Below are 13,076 nucleotides of genomic sequence, written 5' to 3'. Positions count from 1 at the left end.
GGAGTAGACTTATACCATGCGATCAGCCACCTCATCCCAATCGACCGTCGCTCCCAGTGCCTCCTGCTCAAGAAACCATGGCTTTGTTTCTGTGCAGAACCCGTCTCATCTCTGTGTCTATGGGAAGGCGACCCATTGCAGCTAACTTTGGGCCCAATTTACAAGAGTTAGATAAAGTGAATGCAATATGTAGTAAAACAAATAGAACAATACATTAGATGAGAAGAAGTAGACTTACCACGGTTGCCTCGAATGCCAACCGTCCGCCTGCACCAAAGTGCAAAGTACCTACAAAGTCCAGCCGTCTCCTCGTAGCCCTCCTTTGACCCTGAAACATTTCGGGATGGTCCCTATACTACGTCTTGAAAAACTTCCAGTTAGCTTTGTCTGCCCAGCTAGGTTTAACCTTCCCCTTTGTGATGGAAGTATGCAAGGTTGACCTACGATGCTTCAAGAGGATCCCCATGTGCTCTTTCATGTAATCCAAATTGAACTCCCAATTTGGGGGGTTAGGATATTGTATTTTCAATTCATCGATGACTGCCTGCTTCTTTTGGTCATCTTAGTACCACCAGTCAATAGCTATGCCGCTTCTAAAGTGGTGGCTCATCAACCGCCTCATGGTGGCCATCACTGTTGAGCCCTTTTTATTTTCTATTATCTCTCCAACAACTGTGATTTCATAGGATAGGTCCTAGACTGGGTAAGGAGGACTCATGGTAGTGGCACAGTCAGAGCAAGTGGTGTTACTGTGAGTGCTTATAGATTGAGGAGTAGCAATAGGAGTTGGAGAGCGCAAGGGACCTGACTAGTACTAGGTCTCGGGATCAAGTGGAGACCTGTAGGGATGTGAGTGTGCTGACTCGTCTACATCTCCCGAGTTAGCACAACATAAGCGACCCTTCCTACTCTTCCTTCCCTTACGATGGGCATGCCCAAGTGATGACCCCTCAATCAAAGGGGCTAGAGGGGATGGCTGGACAGTAGGTCTAGCCATCGATGTGGCAGAGGTATTTGCCAAGGTCCTCTGGCATAGCAGAGAGAAGAATCCCACTGCCTCTGCATCGGTCATCTGTGCAACAAACTCGTCGGGACTCCCAACAAAGCCATGGGCTGCTAGCAAAGGAGTTCCTCAAGGGGTAGTCTCACAATTCTATGTCCAAGAGGAGTCGGCAGGCTAGGGGTAGTACCCTCGAGGTGTACCCTGAGTGGATTCAAAGTCATCTAGAGAGTAGAGATCATGATGTCTCCTACTACGGGGGTTTTTGTACTCGTCGAACGTGCAACGTGATCCCATGTCTAATTTGGGGGGATTGGACAAACATAGACACAAACACGAAGACAAAAAACAAAAAACAAAAAACAAGAACGGGTAATTAGAAGTAGATAGACAATTAATTACTTAATACAATTATGAAATTCAAACTCAAGAAATCATGAAAAGGCAATTAATCACGTGAAAATTATGAAATGACATCAATGCATAAAGGATAAATATGAAAGGACAATTATTTACTTAAGACAATTATGAAAAGCCAGTTTTGAAATGACAAATATTTATGAAAGAAAAGTGGAATCCAAGAAGATTTTCATATATATATAAAAAAAGAGACCAAAAGCATGTCTCCAAAATTATGTATATAAAAAATATATGTCTCCAAAATTATGCTTAAACAAAATTTGTCTCCAATATAGGTCTACTACTCTGCGTTATCGTCTGAGGTACTTTGCTCCTCCGCACCGCTAGGCGAGTCACTCGGGACCTCATCCTCCACCTCTTCTAATATGCGGTCATGCTCTTCAATGATTATGTACTCGCAATCCACGAATGCCTCCACACAATCCATTATGTCCTTTACATAATCATATTTGAGGCTCCACCAGTCGTGGCAGTCTCTCCACAACCTATGGAGATTCCATAGGTTGTGTCGTGTGTTCCTCAGTTGCCCTTGATCCATTACCCTTCGGCTTGGACCCCACTCAGAAGCATGCACCCCCACGTTATACTTCACCCAATCGCTCTCTTGTGCAATCTTCTCTTTTACATGAGCTAGTAGAGAAGAGGGGAAAAAGAGATTGAAAAGATGGGAAAAAGAAGAGGGGAAAAGAAAAGAAGGAAGAGGAAAAAAGGAGAAGAGGGGAAAAGTGCATAAGAGGAGAAAAAGAGGAGAAAAAGAGATTGAAGGAGAGGGGAAAAGAAGAGAAGGAAAGGAGAAGGAGAAGGAGACATATGCTTATGCTTATGCTTATGCATGAGCATATGAGCATATGCTCATGCATAAGCATAAGCATAGACATAGGCATATGCTTATGAAAAGAAGATAAGGAAGAGGGAAAAAGAGCATAAGAATAAGAGAGGGAAGAGGAGAAAAGAGATTGAAAGAGGGGAAAAAGAAGAGGGGAAAAGAGCGTAAGAGAAAAAGAAAGAAAGCATATGCTTATGCTTATGCATGAGCATATGAGCATAAGAGAAAAAGAGAGAAAGCATATGCTTGTGCTTATGCATGAGCATATGAGCATATGCTCATGCATAAGCATAAGCATAGGCAAATACATATGCTTATGAAAAGAGGAGAAAAAGAGTGTGGGGTTAAAGGTCACTGTGCCTTAACCCCAGTTATGTACAATACTCAAACACATATATAAATGAATGAAAAAGAAGATTAGGGTGGTTCTGCACCCACCAAACTTGTGTGGCTCTCTGTCTCTCTCTCTCGCTCTCTCTCCTTCTTCCGTTCTTGCTTCCGTTGAGAGCACTCTCAACTCGTATCAACAGTGTGCCCACCCACTTGTACAGTGCCCATGTATACTCATATATATATGATAGAGGAATAAGCTGGAGTAGCTTTTGCTCCACCACTTTTGGTGTCTCCTTATCTCTTCCTGAGTGCTCCCTTCTTCCCCCTCAAAGAGATTGAAGGAGAGGGGAAAAGAAGAGAAGAAAAGGAGAAGGAGAAGGAGAAAGAGACATATGCTTATGAAAAGAAGATAAGGAAGAGGGGAAAAGAGAAGAGAGGGAAGAAAAAGAAGAGGGGAAAAGAGCATAAGCATAAGAGAAGGAAAAGCATAAGCATAAGCATAAGAGAAGGAAAGAGGAAAAGAGGGGAAGAAGAGGGAATAAGAGAAGAGAGGGAAAGAGAGGGTTCCTACACCCATCACTATAGCTAGTGCTTAAGGCATTAGCTACAAGCCAATGCAAATAACAGAAACAACAAAAGGAAAAAAGATGAAGCACTTTCTTACCTGGAAAAGTCCCGCTCGGTGTTTTGGGACTGGCCCTACAAAAAAGAGGAAATATACCATTTTTTCAGATAACTAGTTAGAGGAAGGAAGAGTTTGGAGAAGCAACTTTTCAAAGGGATTGGATTGAGGAGACAAGCATAAGCCTACAAACAAGGAGAAAGAGGAGGAAGAGAAATACCAAATTTAAGAGAAGAGGTGAGTCTTCTTTCTTTCACCAAATTTTCGTTTTTGGTCCTTAACCTCTGAAAATCAAGCATGAAAATTAGCACATAGGCTTAGCAATACAAGGAGAAACATGCTTCAAAACTCACAAAATGAAATCTCACAAAAAATGAACCTACATTGCTTAAAGAGACACACCTTCTTGAAAAACTTCATTTCACACAAACATAGAGGGAGAAGGGTGGAGAGGGAGCACAAGTGTTAGGAAAGGGGCTGGGTAGGGGTGAGGAGTGGGGGGAATAGAGAGGAGGAAAGCGAGGTTGTCAAATATAAGGTAGGAGGAGAGATTTTTGCTTTTTTTGCAATAGAGATGTGAAAGACGGCATCGTGCGGGGTTTCAGGCTCTAGTCCCCTAGCATCGCTATATAATGACGCTGGTCAGTCGCTATATAACGGCATTTATATCCTAAAAGCATCGCTATATAGCGAGAAACAAGACAAAGTATCACTATATAGCGACGGTTTAGGGCACTTATTGTTAGAAGAGAGAAAAGGAGCTCATGGGTGGCTACTTTTTGGATCTTAATAGATTTCCTTGCAGCTCATGTTGTGATTTTGGAGGTGTACAAATGGAAGGGATGAGTGTAAGCTCATTAGATGATGCGCCAACACTTGGGTGCACAAAGTGGCTTACGGAGAGGTTGTATTGTCATTGTACTCATTGCAAGAAAGAAGTACGACATCAACGTCATATTGTCATGCGCCACTTGCGGATGTATGGGCAGGAGCCCGAGCCAGTACCCACCATTGGTATCACACATGTTGATGGATCATTGGTAAGTCAATGCTATTTGAGTTCATGATTAATATTGCATACCATTATGACATGAAACCTTGAGATAAGATCTTATATTTACACGAAATCTTGAGATAGGATGAAGAGGGTGGCGAGGGTGTGCATATACCTTCACACTTTGAGCAAGACTATAGTCTCCTGGATGTGCCAGATGATGAGTCACGAGTGTATGGTGGACATGATGTATTCTATTTTTAGGGACACTACATCACATGTACACGTGATGTCCGAGTCTGAGGTCAATATGCAAGAGTTTCAATCAACACAGTTGTATGAGGATGCTAGGATGTCTAAACTATGGGCTTGTCTCTCAATATTGAATCTGCAAGCAAAGTATGGGTGGTCAGATACAAGTGTCTCGACCTGAATGAGGTTGCTCCAGAAGATGTTGCTTCCACCAAATACCATGCCCGCATCAAGAGATGAAGCGAAGAAGATGGTAACAACGGTGGGTATGGATTATGATACCATCCATGCTTGTCGTAATGACTGTATTCTCTTTCGTCATGAGCATGGAGATTTGGTTAGTTGTTCGAACTGTCGGGAACAATGATATAGAGATGACTTGCAGGGTGAGAAGATACCGATAAAGGTCTTTAGACACTTTTCCATCATTGCAAGAATACAGCACATGTTCCGATGCAAATCCATAGTGGAGTTGATGACATGGCATGCATCTCATCGGTCCACTGATGACACATTGAGGATTCCCATAGATTGTGCAGCTTGGAAGCACATAGACAATCAATGGCCAGACTTTGCGAGGGAGCCACACAACTTACATCTTGGGATCGCCATGGACAGAGTGAATCCTTTCAGATTATGCTCGACATCTTGGTCGACATGGCCCATAGTCTTAGTCAATTACAATATCCCACCATGGCTAACAACAAAGAAGGGACACCTTATGCTTGCACTACTTGTGCCAGGGAAGTACAAGGCCAAAAATATGGACATGTACATGCCACCTTTGATAGAGGAGTTACAGATCTTATGGAGAGGAGTGTAGGTCTTTGATATTTCCAGAGCTCCTAGACATACCAATGATATTTTGGTCAGAGTATCTTGATGTGGACCATGCATGCTACCCAGGATATGGAGAGTGCGTAGGTACATGGTTGTGTCTTTACATGTATAATATAGGATTATGCTTTTATGACTCTCTTTTGCATGCATGTCTTATACTAACACATGCATGCACGCGTGCAGCCTGACTTGTTCCAAGTGGGCACTATGCTTGTCCTGTTTGTGGACTGGGGTGGAAACTACTTGCAGATACTCCAAACATGAGGAAAAATGTTTATGAAGGTCATGCTCGATACCTTCTGTGGACCATCTCGCACGTGGAGGTCAGCTTGATCCACCACAGGGTACATGCGTTGCTTGAAAGGAGAATCTTCAAAGGATAATAAGCTTAGTGGGCTCAAGTCCCATGATTGGCACAAGGTCTTACAGGTATTCTAAGTTGTAGGATTAGTGTACCGATAATCGTGATGCGTTAATGTAATTATGATTATGTTATATTATTTACATGACTTCTTTGTTGCTTTGATAGTTCATCCTCCCAATTACAGTAAAAGGGTGCTTACAAGAAGATGTTAGAAATGCTGGTAATGCGAGGTATGCTTACTATCAAATTGCATTGATTGCATTTTCTTCAATTTAAGCTGAATAATGATTAATGAATATATCTTACATGGGCATGTGAAATAGGTGGATATCTTTAAAAGAGATCTCCATATCGAGCATCGAGAAGGCTAGGCTAGACTCCGTCGAAGCCGTGTTAGTCCTAAGTGTTGCAATATGTATCATCGCCTCAGAGATTCTCCTAGTGTAATTCAGATCCAAGAAGTCAAGTTGCATGTTGGCACAGGAAAACATCAGTTTTCAAGAGCTTGATGGCCTGGTGAGGCTAAGAGTACCGCAACATAGGTAAGGTCTCTGAGGTCGCAAGTGTCATCTCTGATGTTGCACCTTGAGCCAAGTGCCTGATGTTTATTAGGCTCTCTTGAACCGACATGAAGTGCCCAAAATGTGGATGGTGTGCACTGAAGATTTCTTGCAACTAGTTATGAAAAGGTCTAGACTTGGCTTCACTACCTAAAGTTTGTGTGATCATGGTAGGATCTTTTACGTTACTGCAATGTTGTCTCTAAGTGGCTAATTTTTTTAGGCTCTCTCAAACCGACTCGAAGTGCCCAAAATGTGGAACATGTGCACTATAAGATTTCTTGCAACCAGTCTAGACTACGTAAAGTTTGTGTGATCATAGCAGGATCTTTTACGTTATTGCTTCTCTTTCAAAGCTATGGCTACATATGATTTCCCTTTCAGCTATTGTCAGCATCACATTGTTTTTGGCTGCAAGATCACTCTTTGAATATTGTTGAATCATGTATCTTGCTGTGGGTGTAAATTGGAGCGAGAGGAATGTTATACTTTAGCATGGAAAAGTTAAATGTATAGGAACGGGGAAATGGCTAGCTCCAACGTGTTGGGATTCAACTATGGTTGAATCACCACATGCCCCTCAGGCAAGCAATGTACTCAATGGTGTGGTACAAAGTGTAGAAGAAGCTGTGGTCAGACAAGGATGGGTAGTTTTCGATGGTGAAGAGGGTGGAGCTGATAGTGAGAGCAGTGATAGTGATGGAGTATGTAACTAAATGGGAGACTACCGCTAGCCTTGGGTGTAAGAAGCTTCCATCCCCATCATATCTTTACCGTTATTGAGAGGAGGAGGGAAGAAACTATTATCAAGAAGCAAACAAGAGGTTGCCACTAGCTTTAGGCAATAGAGAACCTCTATGATGGTCTGTTTTATTTAAAGGGAGATGCAACCTAAGCACAAATGAGCATGAATATTCCTTGATTTTTTGTTCAAGGATAAAATGAATAAAATGTGGTGATCGTGCTTGTATGTACATATAGCACGAAGCCAAACCACATCCTGTGGCTTCAAGTATAAAAAATAAGAGTGTATATACAAGAGAGGCACGAAGCCAAGCCAATGGCTTCAAGTACAAAAAAGAGTAGCTATCACTACTACAACTAATCTAAGTTCTTTGCGTCCTCGCTCCCTTTTTGGCTCCCTTCTTCACTCCTTTCTTCCTCATCTTCTTCCTCCTGGTCAGCCATAAGACCTTGTAAATGAGGGACATGTATCAATGTATGAAAAATAAAATCTTTATTTACAATATTGACATTATTTAATTACTTTAAAATACTTGCGCGCATGCAAGGGCACTCCAGTAGCCTGGATATACTACTCCTTAGTAATCAACACGTCATGATAGAAGTGCCTCCATGTATCTCCTCTACGATGGTGGCAGTGGTAGGCTGTCTCAATAAGAGTAGGGTATCTGTCCCCATGATATCAAGCTACAAGCTGACACAATTTGCGGAGGGGTTAGTAGAAAGAAATAACCTCCTAAAAAACTACATAAACAATATAATTTGAGATCGATACTTAAAATTGGGCCTCCCATGATTCAAAACCCCCTGCTTCAAAATGCATGTTTCCATATTGCTCCATTTGGATCCTTCATGCCTCTGCATGCTGTAGACTAGGGTCTGCTTTCACTGCCTTCATTACTTTGTTCCACTCATGCTTGTGAGTAGTGTGGGGCTGGCCCCTTGGTGGTTGACCTCCCTCTCTCCTGGCAATCTCAGCTAGTGCCTGCCTCTTAAGTGAAGATCTTTTATTGCCAAGTATCATAACAATCTTTGACTTGCCCCATTTATCGATGAACTGAACATTGGGGGGATTGGGATACCTAGAGCAAACAATAGCGAGGGCCTCATTAGCCAACTTTTTTGGATGGTCTTTGTAGTGAGTAAAACAATCTCTATACTTGTTAGCAATTACAGAGTGCATGACGGCCATGATGTCCTTTCCCCATGCATCCATCAAGATGCCTCTTGTTTGAGTGATGTCATAGAAGATCGTACCATTACCCTCTAGCACGTCTCCATCATCTGAATCATCCCCATCCCCACCACTACCCCCCCCAAAGCATTATGCCATGCATCCCCCACCGCTCTCCCTGCTACTACACATGCTACCCTGTCGTGTTGAGCTAGTATGATGGCCACTCATAGCTGCAGAAGTGACTCTCGACTACACGAGAGTACGCTAGCCACTCGTAGCTAGAGAACCGACTCTTGATGGCATGGGAGTACGTCGATGGCTCTACGAGGCATGAGAACCGCCTGACCATAGGGGGGGAGAAGGGGCTTGGCTCTGTAGCCAGTTGGGCTATCTCGACTCCACTAGGGTAATCTCAGCTGGTGTGGGGTTGGGGTGGTTTGGAGTCTATACTGCTGACTCCTGGGGAGTGTACTTTAGAGTACCCGTCATGTGTGTGTATAACTCCGTAGGAGTGGGAGGGTGCCCCAAAATATTATATAACTCTCGAAAGATGGCACCCCAAAGATCAGGTGAGGCTAAAGAGCTTCCTGACCACATAATGAACTGAAGAAAAGAAAAGAAGACGATTACCATCGAGCATGCCCTCGTCACGAGATGCAAAAGAAAAAATAGATTGGCAGCCTGACATTGAGCAAGCATTTACAGACTCCTGCATTCTTTGAACTAGAGTGACAGTGGTCTATATCTGCTTGCTCAATGTCAAGCTATTAAAGCTTCACGTGGAGAAAAAGAGAGAAGGAAAGAGACAAAAAGAGAGGAAAAGAGAGGAGAAAAAAGAAAGGAGATAAGAGAGAAAAAGATAAGAGAAAAGAGAAGGAAAGAGAGGAGAAAGGAGAGGAAAAGAGAGGAGAAAAAGAGAGAAAAAGAGAGGAGAAAAAATAGACAAAAAGAGAGAAGATAAGAGAAAAGGAGAGGAGAAAAGAGAAAAAGAGAGAAAGTGAAAAGAGAAAAAGTGGGGATAAAAGAGAGAAAAAGAGAGAAGGAAAGAGAGGAGAAAAGAGAGGAAAAGAGAGGAGAAAAAAAAAAGGAAATAAGAGAGGAAAAGAGAGGAGAAAAGAGAAGGAAAGAGAGGAGAAAGGAGAGGAAAAGAGAGGAGAAAAAGAGAGAAAAAGAGAGGAGAAAAAATAGAGAAAAAGAGAGGAGATAAAAGAGAAAAAGAGAGGAGATAAGAGAGAAAAAGAGAGAAAGTAAAAAGAGAAAAAGTGGGGATAAAAGAGAGAAAAAGAGAGAAAGAAAGAGAGGAGAAAAGAGAGGAAAATAGAGAGAAGGAAAGAGATGAGAAAAGAGATGAAAAGAGAGGAAAAGAGAGGAGAAAAAAGAAAGGAAATAAGAGAGAAAAAGAGAGGAGAAAAAAGAAGGAAAGAGAGGAGAAAGGAGAGAAAAAGAGAATGCAATCCCTTTCCATCATTCATGCAATCCCTTTCTTCAATCATGCAATCCCTTTTCATTATTCATGCAACACCTTTCTTCATTCATGCAATCCCTTTCCATCATTCATGCAATCACTCATTTCCATCATTCAATATGCAATCCTTTTCTTAGAAGGGGAACTAGAAGGGGAATGGGAAGGGAAAGGGAAAGAGAAGGAAAAGAAAGGGGAAAGGGAAATTTCATAACAAAGACTGTCATGTGCTTTGGTAATCGTGGGCAATGTTTGGAAAGTAGTGATATACATTTATCAACCTGCACCAAAATCTCACTTTCTATATTCTCTATTTTGCATCTAGATCCGCGTCTAATTCACAGTGCAAACACAATAATAGACGCGCTATTAGATGCGCTACTAGACACGCCTGTATTTTCACTATTCTAGCAATGCCTATAGATGCACCCACTATTTTGCGCATCTATCAAGTGCGTCTATAGTTGCTTTGTCTTGTTGAGAAAAGAGACGAAAAGAGAGAAAAAGAGAGAAAGTGAAAAGAGAAAAAGTGAGGATAAAAGAGAGAAAAAGAGAGAAGGAAAGAGAGGAGAAAAGAGAGGAAAATAGAGGAAAAGAGAGGAGAAAAAAGAGAGAAAAAGAGAGGAGATAAGAGAGAAAAAGAGAGAACAAAAGAGAGGAAAAGAGACAAAAAGAGAGGATAAAAGAGAGAAGGAAAAAGAGAGAAAAAGTGAGGATAAAAGAGAGAAAAAGAGAGAAGGAAAGAGAGGAGAAAAGAGAGGAAAAGAGAGGAAAAGAGAGGAGAAAAAAGAGAGAAAAAGAGAGGAGAAAAGAGAGGAAAAGAGACGAAAAGAGAGAAGGAAAGAGAGGATAAAAGAGAGAAGGAAAAAGAGAGAAAAAGTGAGGATAAAAGAAAGAAAAAGAGAGAAGGAAAGAGATGAGAAAAGAGAGGAAAAAAGAGCTGAGAAAAAAGAGAGAAAAAGAGAGGAGATAAGAGAGCAAAAGAGACGAAAAGAGAGGAGAAAAAGAGAGGAGATAAGAGAGGAAAAGAGACGAAAAGAGAGGAGAAAAAAGAGAAAAAGAGAGGAGATAAGAGAGAAAAAGAGAGGAAAAAAGAGAAGGAAATAGAGGTGAAAATAGAGGAAAGGAGAGGGGAAAAGAGAGGGGAAAAGAGAGGAACAAAGAGGAGAAAAAAGACTGAAAAATAATGCTCCATCATGCATGCCCTCTTTCTTTATCCTGCCCTCATGCTTCAGTCCAATTTTCCTCTTTCTTGGACCCGCCCTCATGCAATCACTTATTTCCATCATTCATGCAATCCCTTATTTCCTCACGAATGCTTAAGGGAAAGAGAAGAGGAAGGGGAAGGGAAAGAGAAGGAAAAGGAAGGGGAAGGGGAAAGGAAAGAACACACAAGAAACCATAAGAAAACGGTCGTAACATGTCTATAGACATGTCTAACAGCACGTCTACAAGCGGGGCTGTCTATTTTTCCAAATATTAGATGCACTATTTGACGCATCTATAGATGCGCTCTGACAGATGACTTTTTAAAAGAAGCTGAAAAGGACATGTGCTCAACCCCAAAAAGAACAACACTAGTACCAAAAACATCCCTTCCCTACATACGACAAATGAAAAATCCAAAGAGAGCAACTTTCAAAGAAGACCAACCGCCAAGAGACTTACCTTGGATAGACACACCGTTTGATGCATCTATGGATGCACTTCGACAGACAACTTTTTAAAAGAAGCTAAAAAGGACATGCGTCCGACCCCAAAAAGAACAACACTAGTACCAAAAACATCCCTTCCCTACATACGACAAAGGATGAATCCAAAGAGAGCAACTTCCAAAGAAGACCAACCGCCAAGAGACTTACCTTGGATAGAGGTATGGAAGCTTCTTGTCCTTCTTCAAAGCTGCTTCTCTTTCTTCTCTTCCTTGTTCACCCTCTTCTCTTGTATGCTTGGGGTGTATGCTTGGGGATGACTCTGTAAGCTTGGAGATGAGTGTGGGTGCTTAGAGATAAGTGTGGATGCCCGGAGTTGTGTCTGTTAATAGGAAAGCAAGCCATGCAATACTAAAAGTATGTGAAGGAAAGCAAGCATGCTAAAAGTAGATTTGAAAATCAGCTCGCAGTCTACGCATCTAAAAGCGCATCTAAACACGCATCTAAAAGCACACTTATAGATGCATTCCATAGTATAAACGTGGTGTTAGACGTGCTTTTAGATGCTACGCAGAGTTCTGACATTTACAACTCATGTAAGAATACATTTTTTGGGTTGTTTATCTGTAGGATGTCTTCATCTTCAACAAATAGCTCTAGTGAGGATGAATCCCTCCGTATCCACCATCGCAAAATGTGGTTGGAGCAAAAAATCAAATGTATGTGTGATTGATGTTGAGGAAACATGTATCGTGCATGTAGAGTTACACTCAATCACGTCTCAAAGTATGGAGAATGGGATGCGACTGTAAACATGGTAAGTGTTAAAAAATTAAGGTTGATTGAGATACCTATGGGTGTTCATGTATTTGATATATGATTCTTTTTTAATTTTATACAGGATGCAATGCGACATCCGCATATGTTGCCCTATGCTCATCATGAGGAGGCGAAGCATCAGCGATATGAAGTGGAATCTTCAGAAGGGACTATTACGGATGCATGGAGTGATGGTGATAGTAGCCCTCCACCATTACCTCATGAGGCCATGGAGAAGGAGGGGTTTGATGATATGGTACAGGATTTATATGTCCATCAATCCTCTAGTAGGAATGATAGCATGGAGCCGGACGATCTTTTTACTGCAGCATCAACTCCACTATTTGAGGGGTGCACATTCTCTATTCTACATGCCTCCCTTGAGTTACTAAACTTGCAAACCATCTATGGAGCAATGCAAGTTTGAATGCATTACTCAAGTAAGCATTAAAGTCTATTTTGCAAACATGGAGAATTATGCTAGTGGGTCAATTATTCGAATGCTTTTTCTCATTTATGGTCTTCACGTGTAGGCTATTGTGTAAAATGCTTCCAAGGGAGAATAAATTACTGACCTTAAGAGATATGGCAAGGCAGCATGTGACCTCTCTTGGAGGATTAGATTAGAAGCACATCCATACATGCATCAATGATTGCGTTCTATTTCATGGACCACATAAGGATGCAAGAGAGTGTTCTACTTGTCAAGAGGCAAGATATAGAGTAGATCTCAAAACTTTGGATGTGCCTAGAGCCTTTGATTGATGAGCTAGAGATACTTTGGAGAGGTATCGCGGTGCATGATGTGAGCAGGCCTTCCTCATCACGAGACTTCATCTGCAAAGCAGTCTTGATGTGGAAAATGCGTGACGTCCTAGGCTATGGCGAGTGTTCAAGTAAGCATTGAACTTTTAATTATGAGTAGACAATCGATGTGGCACCTTGAACCCACCTTGAACTCTTAATTGTGTCTATTGTTCACTTCTCACTACTTCGGGTTACCATGCATGT

The sequence above is a fragment of the Dipteris shenzhenensis genome, chromosome 15 (genome assembly GCF_047967505.1).
Source record: "Dipteris shenzhenensis isolate YYH24624 ecotype China chromosome 15, Dip_SZ_1.0, whole genome shotgun sequence".
Classification (NCBI taxonomy): domain Eukaryota; kingdom Viridiplantae; phylum Streptophyta; class Polypodiopsida; order Gleicheniales; family Dipteridaceae; genus Dipteris; species Dipteris shenzhenensis.
The sequence above is the reverse complement of the archived record's forward strand: the minus strand, read 5'-3'. Positions refer to the sequence as shown.